The sequence below is a fragment of the Azolla caroliniana genome, unplaced genomic scaffold (genome assembly GCF_043228905.1).
Source record: "Azolla caroliniana isolate FFs.n. ecotype wild unplaced genomic scaffold, voAzoCaro1.0.p SCAF_12, whole genome shotgun sequence".
NCBI classification, from domain to species: Eukaryota; Viridiplantae; Streptophyta; class Polypodiopsida; order Salviniales; family Salviniaceae; genus Azolla; species Azolla caroliniana.
The window spans coordinates 9,439,635-9,456,207 of record NW_028230447.1 but is presented as its reverse complement, the minus strand read 5'-3'; positions in this window follow the sequence as shown (position 1 = coordinate 9,456,207).

The window sequence follows — 16,573 nt, the reverse complement described above, 5'->3', positions numbered from 1 at the left end:
GTCCATTATGCCTCTTGCAGCTTCATAGGAAACCCACACTTGGCTTCAGGAATGAGGATTAGGTGGTTATTTAAAGGTGATCGATGCCCTTGCACACCCTGACGCCCAAACCATAGCACATAGAATCCACCCTGACACAGTATCCAACAACATGATTCGATCGGCTCTGGACCTTGCGCGGGGTGGAGACGATGAGGTCGAAATCCCTCCCCACTCGATCATCAAGGAATATTTTAGGATGTATTTGATGTCGGGCAAAGCTTACCGCACTTACGGAGGGCCAAACAAAACTTTTGGGGAGATCGCTCGCATTTTGATGGAATACGACTTTGTGCACACCAATCCCACGAGTATGCCACAGAACAAGGCTGCTATCATCATCCGGGCGTATGAAGGCGACAAAATCGATTGGGGAATCATCACTGGCGAAGGAGTCCGCGCGGCGCTCGAATCCTTTCAAACCGGTAAGCGGTTGCTGCCTGTGATCAATCACTTCCTCACAGTCCTCTACCCACCTCCTTCGGTTTCCCCTCGTCGCATCCTGACCTCTCCACCACCACCAAGGAAACAACGCGAGAAGATCTTGGCATTAAACTAGGAAGAATGGGAAGACCCCTCGCCTTCTCCACCTCCCTCAGGCGTTCGGAACCCCACTTCCGCCTCGGCACCACCCCCACCAAAACCACAGAAACAACGAGCAGTAACAATGACCCGTGTCAAATGGGACGAGGACGAGGAGCCCATCCCCAAGGATGTCACTATACGCCCGAAACCACCAAGGATATCAATGAACTCTCCACAACCGAGCCCACGGCCCACAAGCCAGCAACCCTTGGCCATCCGGCAACAAAAGAGGAAACAGGCCGAGGAGCCAACACCACCGGCCCCGGACGCACGAGATCAACCGCCAAAAAGACGCCGCATCATTCGAGAGGCAACCACAGAAACCGAGGGCGACCATCATTAGAAACCAAAAGAGGACAACCCAACCTCCACGGCCATGGTACCAGCGGAGTCATGGCTCCAAGTCGGTAGGATCGAGCATGGACAAACCACGCAGATATCAGAGGAGGAAGTCCTCGGTTACAAAGATCTCCCCGCGGAGGCATACGAGTTCAGTGGACTACTTTGACTGGGCACAACATATGAGTTAATGGATTTCCTTGCGCATGCCAAGTAGTTGCCCCGCTCGTATGGCCGAGGTGCACGCCAAAACAAAGATGATTCAACGCACTCTAATGGGTGAAATCGAACCTCACGAGGATCGAGCCTTACAGAAGATAGGACGGAAGAAGCAAGCACAGAATGCTTCGCTCCTCATGGAACTACCAAATCTGAACATGGCCTTAGTTGAGGCATATCGCAATCTGCACCACACTACTTGAGCAACCAATGACATGGCCCGACGTATCAAAACGGCGCATCAACAAGCCAAACGGGCTACCAAGCTATGGCAAGTTGTCGAGGAGAAACTGGCAACATTCAAGCGGCCACATCCAGAACAACCGCCCTTAAGCCTCCCTACGCTGAGTGACGCTGTCTCACCAGCCACTCTTCCGAACCCGAACCCAAGTGCTGAAGGTACCGACGCACACAAAGACGACACCGCCCACCCCAGGGTAGCCATGATCGATGCCAACACAATGATGGAATCGATACATACAAGTGAGCCATCGTCACAGGCAGATATCAGCCCGCACCCCCAAACCACCCAAGCCTCCACGCAAATGCCACCACCCCCGGTCGTTATGGAACAATCTACACAGACAAACAGGGAACCCTCTCCTCGAATCCAGCAAGCGGCAACCCAGATAGGGCCTCCCCTTCGGGACTACCAGGAGGAGCTTAAGGCCTAGATCGCTCTGGCCGAGTTGGCGGAATAGAACCACAACAACATTCTTGGCCAACTACGGGAACAAGCCGCGAGCCGCGAAGCGGACCTCAAGCAATTGTTTGCTGAAAGGTTGGCCGCGCTTGAAGAACGAGAACGAGAGGTGATGACCCTCCAGGTCTCTATCACCGAGGCCAAAGAACATTTCATCAAAGAAGTTGAGCGGAATAGCCAACGTGAACAAGAGCTCTTCACAGACAACCAGGAATTACGACGTCATCAAAGAGCCTTACAAGACATGGCCAACGAACATATGCAAAAGTGGAGGATCTCGGAAGAGCAAAGGGCAAAAATTTCTGATGCGTATCACCAGTTGCAAACCGAGCACATCGCTGCTAGAGAACAACATCGGGATGCTTGGCGACAGGACATGGACGAAACTGTAGCTTAGCTCACCACACACTATGAGTAGACAATTGCGCTCATCACCGAAAAAGCAAAAGATAACCAAGCTACTTGAGCACTCCTCGTCCACAAAAGCCAAGTGTTACCGGCCGGCAAGGAGTCCAAAATACGGAGTGAAGGAATTAATTAAATATAGTTGTAAATGAGCATAGTGTGGACGGACGGACTGGAAACGGTATGCCGTTCAACATCCGGACGGATCCCGAATAGGTGCGAGAGGCACCGTTTTGTACTACGGGCCGGAAACCTATTTAAAGGCCCGGACCCCATTGTAATCACAGCGGATAATTAATAGAGCTTATGATGTTTATACTTCTGTGTTGATTTCCGTTCTGTAATTACTGTTATATCTTACGCGTGTAATTAACCAAAGCATTCTAATCGTGTAACCTACGTAAGTTGGTGTAATCGTTGAATCTTAATTCTATGCCGTAATCACCCTTTGGTGAAGTGTCTCCGTGACACCTTGTGTTAGGCCTTGTCCGGCTAAGCGAATAACACAGTTTTGGCGACCACGATTCCTGCTTTCTCGCAGCGAACGACGGTAATGGATGACTAGACCAACACACGACTTGGTTACAAACCGAGCTCGACGCCTCGCCGAACGGCAAAGACGGTGTGAGACTTTCCAGCAAGCAGCGCAGGAAATTCGCTCGGATCGTTCGTTCTCCAACGAGATCCGGAGAGTCGCGGAGGAATCTCTTCGGTTACGGCAAACTCGCGACCAGGACGACGGAAGCAGTCTAAGTAGTCTTCGGGAAACCGAACGCCTCCTCGAGGCGCTGGCAGGCGGAGAAAACGAGGCAGAAGCCTTTTCAGCCTACGAATCGGATTCCGAAGGGGGATACAGCGTGCACACGAATTACAGGAGCAACAACGATACTCCCGGCGGCCCGGAGGACGACGGGTCGGATATCGTGCCGACTCCAGAACCGGAACTGCTCGACCAGGGCTATCCGGAACCGCAAACGGAAGCCGTCAACCCACCAACACCGGAAGTTGCAGAAGCAAAGCCACCGACACCAACGAAAGAGCCGGCAAAGGTACCGGAAGAAGAGCCGGTGAAAGAACCGGAAAAGGAACCGGAAAAAGCACCGGCAAAACAACCGGAAGTGGAACCGGAGAGAAAACCGGAAAGATATCAACAAACGCCACTAAACCGCGGCCTAATACTGGACGACGACATGCCGTTCCAATACTCAAAATATCGCGATGATCCGGACGCGGAAGCGCATGTTCATGACTTCGAGCAGACATGGGAAGCAAATCACACGTCCCAGCGAATGACACCGGAGGAAGAAGAACGCTCGAAGATAGCGGAATTCGGAGTCACGTTGGAGGGACCGGCGACACGATGGCGGCGGACGCAGGACCCGGCGACCATCACAACCTTTGCAGAATTAAAAGCAAAATTCTTGCATTTTTTCCACAAGGAGGTCGACCAGACGACAATGGTGGGCCTGTTTTATACGATCCGACAGGAGGTAGGGGAAAGCATTCCCCAATTCGTCATCCGTTTCCAACGAATGCATAGCCAGCTTGCCCGTGCACCCCCGGAGGAGGAACTACGGACGATATTTTTAAACGCACTCCGGGAACCGTTACGCACGGTGTGTACGGTGATCGACTTTCGAGGATGCACCATCGACCAGGTCATTGACCGGGTCAGAGAAATGGAAAAGTCAAGCTCATGGCTTACACTGGGAGCACTGCAACGGGCGTTACCCACAGATGAAGATCTCCGGTTCCGGCAGACAATTCAATGCACAATCTGCTTGAATGCCGGACACTCGGCAGTGGAGTGCACCATGCGAACCCAGTGTGTGATTTGTCAATCCAAGAGTCATACAACGGACCGGTGCGAGTATAACCTGTTAAACCGACAAGCACCACCCGTCCGACGGATCGAGCCAAGAAGCAACCGAGACGAAGATGAAGATCGTTGGCAAAAAATGAACCGGTACCGACCGGCACAGGATGTCTGGTACGGAGACAGACAAGAGAATGATGGCCGGTACGGGAATCGGAATGATAACTACGACCGGTATGAGCGATCGGACCGCTATCGGGAGTCCAACAGACGACACGAGCAATACGACAGAGACCATTCCCCTGGTTACCGAAGGCACCAGGAGGACTACGACCGATTTTACGATCCACCACGACCGGACTACCGAAATAAAAATAGGAATAATAAGAAACGGAATTTCAAGAAAGGTGGTCACACTAGGGACCCGGAACATGGAACCCTAAGGAGCCAACCGGCACAGAACGCACCACTCACTACGGGACCGACTCCGGCTACCAGCAATGCTGAAACCAGCAATACCCGTAAAGAGTACTGCTACTACTGCAGGCAGGAAGGCCACTACAGTAACCAGTGCCCGGTAAAGAGCTACGAGAAACGACCAGCAGTTAATATGGTGGTTCCGGAAGTGGCGGATATACAGCAAGTAACCACACGGTCGAAAGGCATGGCCAAAGAATGGGAAACACAAGAGGCCATACGAAAACAAGCGACGGAATGGGTGAAGGAAGCCAATGAAAGGAACGTTGCGGACGCGGAACGGCAAAAGGCGAATACCATAGGGAGTGCCGGCGGTAGCCACCCAGAAAACGAGACATGGCAAGCACTGCAAGAATGTCAGATCACGTTGCCGTTAGGACGACTCTTGCAGCTCGTGCCGCGATTTACGGAAGGACTAAAAACGGGCAGGACAGACGGTATAGCCCCACCGGCACCAGTCCTTTTCTCGAATCCGGAGGAGGGACCGACGGTGGTGGACACTAGTAGTCCGGTGATTACAGCTATTGTCAAAGGGCACGAACTTCCCGGCACAGTAATCGATGGAGGTTCCGGGGTGAACGTAATAAGCCTCCACACGTGTAATGCCTTGGGTATACATGAATGGGAGCCATGTCCGTTCTGGCTACGGATGGCGGATACGAGCTCTGTACGGCCGACGGGCTTAATACGGAAATTGGAAGTCACCATAGGAGGTCACACATTTCACATCTCGGCTGTAGTGCTGCAGCTACAGACGCAAGGCGCGTACCCACTGTTGCTGGGCAGACCATGGTTGAAAACAGCACACATCAAGCAAAATTGGCGGAAAAATATGATTACCTTCCGGCGTGGAAAAGCCAAGGTCCGGGTTCCGACACAACCACGGACGAGCAACGGTAAGGAATGCACACCGCTATATGCGGAATGCGTGAACATGCTGGAAGGGTTGGCAGACGACGAAGAAGCCCAGTACTTGGAGGAACACCCGAAGATCGTACCACTCTTCGAGATAGACGTGGCTGAAGCCGTAGCGCCATACTTGCCGCAGCGGGACGAAACCGAAGCCGAACCGGACAAAGATGCGATTCGGGAATTACGGCAAGCACAGGAAGCGTTGGAACGGGAAATGGCCGTTTCCCAACGGGTAAAAGCATCCCAGCTCGACGAAGTGAACCTAGGAAGCAAGGACGAATCAAAGCCGGTACACATCGCCAAAGAAATGAAGCCGGAAGATAAAGCGGCGATGATCAAACTTCTCACGGAGTTTCGCGACGTATTCGCCTGGTCATACGAAGACATGCGAGGGCTGAACCCTCAACTATATCAGCATCAGATCCACTTAGGCAAGGACGCGAAACCAGTGGCGCAAAGACATTACCGAATGAACCCCAACTACGCCGCCAAAGTGAAGGAGGAAATCGACAAACTCCTAAGAGTGGGCTTCATCCGGCCGGTAAAGAAAGCGACGTGGTTGAGCCCCATCGTCGTCGTACCCAAGAAGAATGGTAAAATCCGCGTGTGTGTAGATTACAGGAAACTAAATGCCGCCACAATTACGGATGCATTCCCTCTTCCGTTCACGGATGGAGTACTGGATGCCGTCGCCGGCCATGAAGTTTATAGCTTTTTAGACGGCTTCAGCGGATACAATCAAATCCGGATGCACCCCGACGACCAGGAGAAGACAGCGTTCGTCACCGAATGGGGGGTGTTTGTGGCCGAAGTAATGATGTTTGGCCTAAAAACGGCACCAGCAACTTTCCAGCGAATCATCATGGAGATCTTCGGCGAATACATTCCTGCCTTCATGCAGGTTTTCCTGAATGATTTTGCAGTCTATAGCCGGGGAAAAGACCATTTGCAGCACCTACGGTTATGCCTTGAAAAGTGTAGGTTATACCGGCTAAGCTTAAACCCAGCAAAATGCATCTTTGGAGTTTCAAGTGGAATATTGCTGGGACACATTGTAAGTAAGGAGGGCATTGCGGTCGACCCCGACAAAGTAAACGCGATACTAGGGGCACCGGCACCGAAAACGGCCAAAGCACTAAGCCGATTCTTAGGACAGATCCGGTGGCACAGCCGGATGCTCCGTCACTTGGCTGACTTGGCTACACCATTACACACCGCGGTACACCGGACACCGTTCCAATGGACGGATACGGAGGACAAGGCATACAACGCCCTGAAGGTACTTTTGTCGCAAGCACCCGTCGTCCAACCTCCGGATTGGAGCAAGGAATTTCATGTGTTCGTTGACGCTTCCGACATCGCTATCGGCAGCGCCTTAATGCAACTTACGGAGCCCAAATGGTACCGGCCGGTATATTACGCCAGCCGGAAGCTGTCCCAAGCGGAGAAGAACTATTCAACGACGGAACGGGAGGCCCTGGGCATGATCTACAGTGTAACAAAGTTTCGTCATTACCTATTGGGGAGGAAGTTTTCATTTCATGTGGATCACTCGGCGCTCCTGTACTTAGTGTCCAAGGCGTCCCTAACCGGTAAGTTGGCCCGTTGGACCTTGCTGTTGCAAGAGTTCGAATTCGAGATCTTCCACCGGCCCGGTATCCAGCATGCCGTAGCAGACTATCTGAGCCGGTTAGAGTCCGGAGAATCAGGCGACGGAGTAGCGGATGAATTCCCGGACGCAGAGTTATTCCGTATCACCCCGGAAACGGCAGCGGACGACACGGTGGCATCAGAAGATAGGTGGCTGACAAACATGCACCTGTTCCTAAGCACGGGCCTGCCACCGGAGGAAATGAACCGGGACGAGAGAAAACGACTGGCGGTGCAGAGCCGCAATTTCTGTCTGTTACGGGACACTCTCTACCACAAGGGAGCAGATGGAATATGGAGACGGGCAGTCCGTAGTGACGAGAAAGAAGTAATCTTACGGGAAGCACACTGTGGGGTTGCCGGAGGACATTACGCCGGGGAAGCGACGGCAAGAAAAGTATGGCAGAGCGGCTTGTGGTGGCCCACGACGTTAAAAGACGCCGTGAAGTACGTTAAGGAATGTGACCTATGCCAACGAATGGGCCAGCCTACGGAGCAAGCACGGATGCCACACCAACCGGTACTTCCACTAGAGCCATTCCAGAAGTGGGGGTTGGATTTTGTCGGACCGTTCAAGCCACCGGCAATGAGAACGGGTAACCGTTATGTCATCGTGGCAACGGATTATTGCACTAAATGGGTGGAGGCTAAGGCCTTGAGAGACAATACCGCGTCATCCACAGCAAAATTCCTGTACGAAAACATTTGGTGCCGATATGGATGTCTGATTGAATTAATCAGCGACCAAGGAGGGCACTTCCTCGGCCAGGTAGTGGAAAGCTTAACAACGTTCTATGCCGTGGTTCATAAACGGAGCACACCGTACTACCCACAAGCGAACGGGTTAGCAGAGTCCACCAACAAAACGCTGCAGAACATTCTCCGCAAAATCGTCAATGAAAACCGGATGGACTGGGATACAAAGCTCCATAGCGCGCTATGGGCGTACCGAACGGCATACAAGACAAGTATCCGGACAACGCCATTCCGGTTAGCATTCGGCTTAGAAGCGGTCATGCCGGTGGAATTTCAGGTACCAAGCTTACGGATCCAACTACGGGAACGGCTGAATGAAAAGAAGTCGGAGGAAATGCGGCTAGCAGCACTATGCGAACTGGAGGAGCAACGGCTGGCCAGCATCCTACACATGGAACTGGAGCAACGACGACGGAAAGCGTTCGTTGACCGTCACCGGAAAGGTAACGAAAAGATGTTCGAAATCGGAAAACCGGTGCTAGTATTCCAAACAAGGAGGGGCAAGATGCCGGGTAAACTCCGGTTTAGATGGACAGGCCCGTATTGGCTGACACGGGAATACAACGGGTCCTATCAGATAGGGACACTTGCCGGTGAAGTACTAGGCAAGTGGGTGAACGGATTTAGACTAAAGCCCTATAAAGGACCGATGCCAAAGAACCCGTTTATGCAGCTCACCGGCACTATACCGGGAACGGTACAGATGGAAGAAAAAGACGACGGGGAACCAGTAGCAGAGGCGAAGGAAGACACGGCAACCCGTAAGGAAAACGGTAAGGGTCCGAAGAGACCTACGGATGTGTAAGATCACACACCGTCACTAAAAAAAAAAAAAAAAAAAAAAAAAAAAAAAAAAAAAATCATTAAAAATCGAGGTATGAACGGGTGTGAAAGCAAGGAGCGAAAAGGTACGTAGTGGGCATTTAAGAGCCGCCACGTTACTTAATACTAAATCGGTACACGACGTGCGCATGCTCGAAAAAGGCGCCAAGACGCACAGAGAAAAAGAAGAGCGCATGGAGATCTTTTTTTTTCGCGAGCCAAGAAGCACAGAAGCACCAAGGCAGTGGAAGATTAGCAGACGCGAACCTGCACTCAGAGAACCCCCGCGTTCAGAACGCTCTCTCTCTCGCTCTCACTCTCATCACCACTCTACCTCGCCATCTTTCCTCGACCTCGAAGCAGACATGGAACCACAAACGCTGTCGGAAGCGGCCAGGAAATGGTTCAGGCAACACGGACTGGAGGGGTTCTTGGCCATCATGGAGGCACCACCGCACAGAGAAGCCGACCGGGTCATCAAGGAGCTCGACACAGAAGTCATCACCGAGGAGGCGATCCGTGCGCTAACAGGCCTTCCGGAGGGAGGTATCTTTCAGATCGATAACCCAACCTCGGAGCAACTCATCCGATATTTCGGTGAGTACTCTGTTGCCGGCAAAGGCTATCGAACGCAGGGCGGCGAAGATCCGCTATTCAGGGAGATAGCTCGAGTGCTCCACGAGTACGGCCACGTGTACCCCCGACCCCCTGTCATGCCAAAAAATCGGGCAGGGATGATCATAGCCACCTATGAAGGGACCAAGGTGGATTGGCCGGTGTTGATTGCAGACGGTTTGTGCGTGGCAATCGACATGGTACGAGGAAAGGACGGCAAGGAGGGCCGGAAGCTGTGGCACGCCGTAGCTCAGTGGATAACATTGCTCGTGCCGCCGGTCGAGACCGTTTAGCCAAAGAAGCGACCAAGAGTATCGGAAGGAAGCACCTCGAAGCCGGCGTCCAAACGACAGCAGCTGCTGGCGTCGAAGGCGACGAAAGGGAAGAAACGGCTCTCAGAACCGGAGGAGGTGTCACCGGTCCGACCCGTTAAGATAACCATACGGCGACCGGGACAGAAGGAACCGGAACCCTTGACGGCACAGAAACAGGCCGTTACCCAGGAAGAGGAAACGGAGGAGCCAGAAGAGCACCTCCAACGACGGTCAAGAAGTAGGACCGCCGGGACAGCGGGGGAGCGTTCGTACCCGCAAGAGGAAGAAACGCCTCCAACTCAACCTGAGCAAACCATAAGGGAGGAACCGGAACCGGTGCGTATGGAACCGGCCTTGTCGGCTTCTATAGAAGAAGTCATTCCAACGGCTCCGGAGATGGCGAGAACCGGAACTCAACAGCCGGCGAGCACAGCCAGCACACACGGCGGCCAAGGAGTAGGACCAGTACAGCAGCAAGGCACCAGTAGCATGTGGCTACGGTGGGTAGGCGAGCAGATCGCCGGAGTGGTCGAGTACATGGAGGCGGAGGAGAGAGCGCACAACGAACGGTTGCTCGTCACAACCGTAGATCTAGAGACGACCCGGTCCAGAATCCGGAGCCTTGAACAAGACTTGGACAGGGTCACAAGGGAAATGGCTCAATTCGCTTTGACAACACAAGTCCAAGCACCGGTGACTCCGGGCAATGTACAGAATAAGGCGTCAGATCAACCTGTACATAGCAATCAGAACCCGGCAACGGAAACCGTTCCGGAGAGAAATGCGGCACAAGCCCAAGAGCTTGCGGATTTAAAGGATGAGCTAGCTGCCCAAGAAGCGCTGAGGAGCCGCGAAAGAGAATTGAAGACGGCAGCAGAGGCAGAACTCCAAAAGACTGCTGAGAATCTATGCCGGGCCGAGGAGAGCTTACGGAAAGGCCACCAAGCGTACGACCGGCTCAAGGAGGAGAAGGAGAAAATGCTGCAAGAGAAGGACAGGCTCCGGAGGAACGCCGAAACAGAAGTAGAGCGCCTGAAAGAGGAACTCCGGCAGGTAAAGGATCGGGAGGACCGGAACCAGCGCCAGATCAATGGCAAGCTCAAACAAAAAACGGAGGAATTTGAGCACTTACACCGGGAGTATAAACGGTTGCAAACGGAGCACAAGGAACGGACGGATGAGCTCCGGCAAGCAGTGGATCGGACCGCAACCGCATTCGCCAAGGAACAAGCGGAAACCAGAAGACGGTTGGAAGAGGCGGAGAAGGTTCGGACAGAGCTCCTCAGGCAACAGCAGGCGGAAAAAGAAAGAGCGGCGGAGGTACTGCAGAGGCTGCAAACGACATATCAAGGGCAGCTGACGCGCTACAGAGAGCAGGCGGAGGATACGGCGAATCTCATCAAGCAGTTGAAGGAGGAGCGACAAGTGGTGGAAAGTAGAGCGCAAATGGGAGCAAGTCGCATCCAGGATATCATGCGGGCCTGGTTGAACCAGACCAAGAGCTTGATTGACAACGGCTCCGTCAAATGGTGGACCCAGTGGGCCACGAACGCGGCGGAACTCCAACTGCTCCGGGCCGACGTAGAGAACCGGCGGAAGGAGGGAGATGATTGCTATATGCTGACTTCCGAAGACTTCACCGGCATAAGGGATGAGCTTGCCGAAGACTTTCAAGCCTTGGCAGACGACCAACTAGGGCAAGTCCGGCAACTTGTAGCTCAGCTGGATGATGACAGGCTGGAGGCGCAGATCCAGTTTGAAAGCTACGAGAGGTCCCAGATCCGGGGAGAGAAAGAACGAGAACCGGTTACGGTCAACCTCAGTGATGAGGAATCGTTACTGGAAGGAGACCGGACCGGAAGCAGTCAAACGGAGCAGCCGGAGTCAGAGAAACAAACGGAGCAGCCGGAGTCAGAGAAACAAACGGAGCAGCCGCCTATAGAGCAGCCGGAACAGCCGCAGTCCCAACCGCAACAGCAGCAGCAAGCACAGCCGCAACAACCACAACCGGAGGAACAAGTGGAAATTCTTGAACAAAGTATTTTGGACAATTTGGGTGAACAATGAAGGGGCCGAGAAGGGTTCGACGTACAAGGTACTGTCCCACGGGCGTGCCATGTGTTACCGGCCAGCAAGGAGTCCAAAATACGGAGTGAAGGAATTAATTAAATATAGTTGTAAATGAGCATAGTGTGGACGGACGGACTGGAAACGGTATGCCGTTCCAGATCCGGACGGATCCCGAATAGGTGCGAGAGGCACCGTTTTGTACTACGGGCCGGAAACCTATTTAAAGGCCCGGACCCCATTGTAATCACAGCGGATAATTAATAGAGCTTATGATGTTTATACTTCTGTGTTGATTTCCGTTCTGTAATTACTGTTATATCTTACGCGTGTAATTAACCAAAGCATTCTAATCGTGTAACCTACGTAAGTTGGTGTAATCGTTGAATCTTAATTCTATGCCGTAATCACCCTTTGGTGAAGTGTCTCCGTGACACCTTGTGTTAGGCCTTGTCCGGCTAAGCGAATAACACCAAGCAAAAGCCAAGGCCGCAAGGGAGGCAATGGAAGTTCACCGCACTAGCATTGGCATGGACGATACTAAAATCAAGATACTAATCAACAAGTATCGCCAGCAATTCACCACAAAGATCAAAGACACACTTGACCGTGTCTGGCAGGGGTAGTCAGCCCAAGCCGCGGACCTACACATACTACGCTCGGATGCCGAGAACCAACGGAAGGAGGGCCGAGGGTTTTACAAGATGAATGACACCAGCATCCAAACCCTCCGTGAGGACTTAACTGAGGAATATCATACCTTAGCAGCTTCTTCCCACACCGCGGCCATCGAGCAACTTTTAGCGCAATTCAAGGACGATCTTATGGTGTTTCACTTCGAAGCCGAAGCTTATGAGGAGGAATGACTAACAACCTAGCTTAACAGAGCTCCTACAACCAACGAGCAAGGACCCGAGCCACCCACCACGGCAGCTAGATTGGAGGAACCTGCCCCTACAGACCTCCACATCCCACCGGAGCCACAGACTCTAACCCCGACCCTGCCTGAACCGGTCCCAACAGAGGAGGCCGCACACATCGGCACATCCATCCCCGACTCGGCAACACAACCTCCATCACCAACCCCACCTTTCGAGCAGCCAGACCAACCCCACGCCCTCGAGGATATCCTCGGTATATTGGAAGAGAAATAAAACCAACCTGTAAGCCCTCGTAGGAACGGCCAATTTTTGTAATTTGTGTTGTTTTGCCAAATCCATGGTTACTCCTCCACATTGTGAACCGTGGGTCCGACGGACAAAGTCCTGTACCACGGGCATGCCAGGTGTTGTCCATAGACTTGTTAACTCTTAGGGCCGGACAATGGCCTAACACAGGGTGTCTACGGGAGACACTTCACCAAAGGGTGTTACGGCAACCGGATTAGACTTCAACGCTTAATCCGACTTAATTAAGTTACTTATTAGGATCGTCTTTCATAACACACGTAAGATATAACAATTACGACAGAACGGCAATTAACATAGAGAGATAACAACGCTTAAGCTTTCATTAATTAACCGCTAACTATTACATTGTATCCGGGCCTTTAAATAGGTTTCCGGTCTATATTACAAAACGGTGCCATCCGCACCTGTTCGGGATCGGTCCGGATCCGGAACGGCATACCGTTTCCGGTCCGTCCGTCCACACTCATAGCTTAATTACAACCACATTCCTACTACTTAATTAACTCTCCGTTTCCCACTCAGGACTCCTTTGCCAGCCGGTAACACATGGCATGCCCGTGGGACAGTACCTTGTACGTCGAATCCACAACCGACCCTTGCTATTCTTCGTCCAAAATGTCCAGAATGCTTTGTTCGAGAGGCTCCAATGGTTCATCTGGAAGTGGTTGTTGTTGTTGTTGTTGTTGTTGCTCTGTTGATGTTTGCTGCGGCGGGTTCGTTGGTGGCTGCTGCGGCTGCTCCTCCGTTTGTTGCTCTGACACCGGCATCTCCGTCGTTGCTCCCTGCGTCATAGTGGTCTCCGGTTGACTGGTACTCGGCTGGCCCTCAGCCGGCGACGGTTCCTCATCACTAAGGTTAACCGTTGCCGCTTCTTGTGCTTTTTCTTCCCGCACCCGGGACCGCTCGTAGCTTTCAAATTGGATTTGAGCGTCCAGCCTATCATCGTCTAGCTGAGCTACGAGCTGCCTGACCTGCGCCCGGAGGATGGACTGAATCCGGCTCGTTCCCAATTGCGATTTGGTTTCCGCCGCTTGCCGTTCCTCCTTCAGTTGTTTGATGATTTTGATGTTGTCCTCCGCCTGCGCCTTGTAATGTGTCAATTGCCTTTGATATGTGCTTTGTAATTTCTGCAATACTGTTGATGCTCTCTCTTTGTCTTCCTGCTGCTACCTCTGGAGCTCCATCCGGACCTTCTCCGCCTCGTCCAAGCGTCTTGTATTTTCCGCCCGTTCGTCGGCGATCGCCATCGCGGCCCAATCAACTGCTTGCTGGAGCTCGGCCATCCGTTCTTTATGCTCCGTTTCCAGCCGTTTGTAGTCCCGGTGCAGGTGCTCAAAATCATCCGTCTTTTGCTTGAACCGTGCGTTGATCTGACGACGGGCCCAGTCCTCGCGGTCCTTCTACTGACGGAGCTCTTCCTTTAGCCGTTCAATCTCTGTTTCCGCCGTTTTCCGCAGCTTGTCTTTTTCCTGGAGCACTTTGTCTTTCTCCTCCTTTAGCCGGTCGTACGCTTGATGGCCTTTCCGGAGGCTCTCCTCTGCCCGGCGGAGGTTCTCAGCAGTCTTCTTTAATTCGGCTTCGGCCGCCGTCTTCAATTCTCGTTCACGGCTCCTTAGCGCTTCTTGTGCGGCAAGTTCATCTCTCAATTCCGCAAGCTCCTGGGCTTGCGCTGCCTCTCTCGCCGGAACGGTTTCCGTTGCCGGGGTCTTATTGCTATGTACAGGTCGTTCCGTTTCTTTATTCTGTACTCTTACCGGAGTCACCGGTGATTGGATCTGTGTTGCCGTTAAGGCCATTTTGGTTATCTTTGTCGTGACCTGATCCAAGTCTTTTTCAAGGCACCGGATTCTGGACCGGGCCGTCTCTAGTTGTTCGGTTGTGACGAGCAACTGTTCGCTTTGCGCTCTTTCTTCTACCTCAATATACCCCACTGCTCCAGCTATCTGTTCGCCTATCCACCGGAGGCACAGGCTACCGGTCCCTTGTTGTGCTTGCACGGAGGTTTGACAGATGGGCTCACTTGTAGAGGGGTGGTCCCACCTGGTTGCGCCGAGTTGCAGTTCCGTTTCTGCCCGTGGACCACCCTGCTGTCCTGGTTCCCCTTGCGCTTCTTCTTGGCTGACCGAGGGAGGCTGCATTGACCTTTCCGGCTCTGGCGGGATGGGACTTGCCGGTGTTGCCGGTGGTGTCGGGGCTTCTGTTTCCGGTGCCATATGCACTGGTTCCGGTTCCTTCCTTGGCGTGGGAGTCTCACTAAGGAGAGCTGGTGTTCCCTCCGTCTGAGGGTCCGAACGTTTCCCGGCTGTCTCAACGGTCCTTGCCAACGACCGTCGCTGGAGGTGCTCCGTGGGCTCCTCCTCTATTTCCTCCTCCTGAGCTCCGGCATTGAGTTTTGCCGCCAAGGGGTCCGCTTCTCTATTCACCGGTCGGCGGAGTGTGACCTTTACGGGCCGTGCCGGTGGTTCCTCTTGCGCCTCTGTTGGGCGCTTCCGGCTGCCGCTTCCTGCTGCCGCCTGTTCTGCATCCGCCGCCTTTCCCTTAGTGGCCTTAGAGGCCAACAACTGTTGTCGTTTGGAAGCCGTCTTTGGGGTGCCGTCCGCCACTCTTCCTCACTTCTTGGGCTGGACGGGCTGGACGGGTGGCACAAGCAAGGTGAGCCACTGCATTACGGCGTGCCATATCCTCCGTCCGTCTCGGCCTTCTTTGCCGTCTTTGCCTCTGACGATCTCGATGGCCGCACACAACCCGTCTGCGATCAATACCGGCCAATCCACCTTGATCCCTTCATAGGTGGCAATGATCATCCCTGCCCGGTTTTGCGGCATGACAGGGGGTCTAGGGTACACGTGGCCGTATTCATGGAGCACACAAGCAATTTCGCGGAACAACGTATCTCCGCCGCCCTGTGTCCGGTAGCCCTTGCTGGCTAGAGAGTACTCACCAAAATACCTGATGAGTTGCTCCGGGGTTGGATTGTCGATCGTGAGTATGCCTCCCTCCGGAAGGCCTGTTAACGCTCGAATCACCTCTGCCGTTATGACCTCTGTATCGATTTCTTTGATCACTTTGTCGGCTTCTTTGTGTGGCGGTACTTCCATCATCATCAAGAAGCCCTCGAGCCCGTGTTGCTTTAGCCATGTCTTGGCGGCTTCCAACAGCGTTTGCAGGTCCATGTCTGTGTCGAGGTCAGATGGCGGTGGCGAGGTTGGATGGTGATGAGAGTGAGGTTGAGAAAGAGAGAGTTCAGAAGGCGGGGGTTCTCTATGCGCAGGTTCTCGTCTGATGATCTTGCAGCGTCTTGGTGCTTCTGTGCTCCTGGGTTCACGAAAGTAGAGGGTCTCTACACGCAGTGGTTTTTGTCTATGCATTCTGGCGCCTTTTTCGAGTGTGTGCATGTCGTGTACTAAAATAGCATTATGTCCTGTGGTGGCGCTTTAAATGCCCACTACGTACCTTTTCGCTCCTCGCTCTTTCATCCTTTCATTCCTCGCTTTTGCATGATTGTTTTTTCTTATTATTTATTTATTTTTTAGTTATTATTATTATTAGTGTGACGTCACTTGTCCGTTGGTCCTCTCGGACCCTTACCGGCCTCATTCTCCCCAGTTACCGGGTCGCCTTCTCTGCCGTCTTGGTGGTTGCCATTTCCCTCACTGGTGTCGGT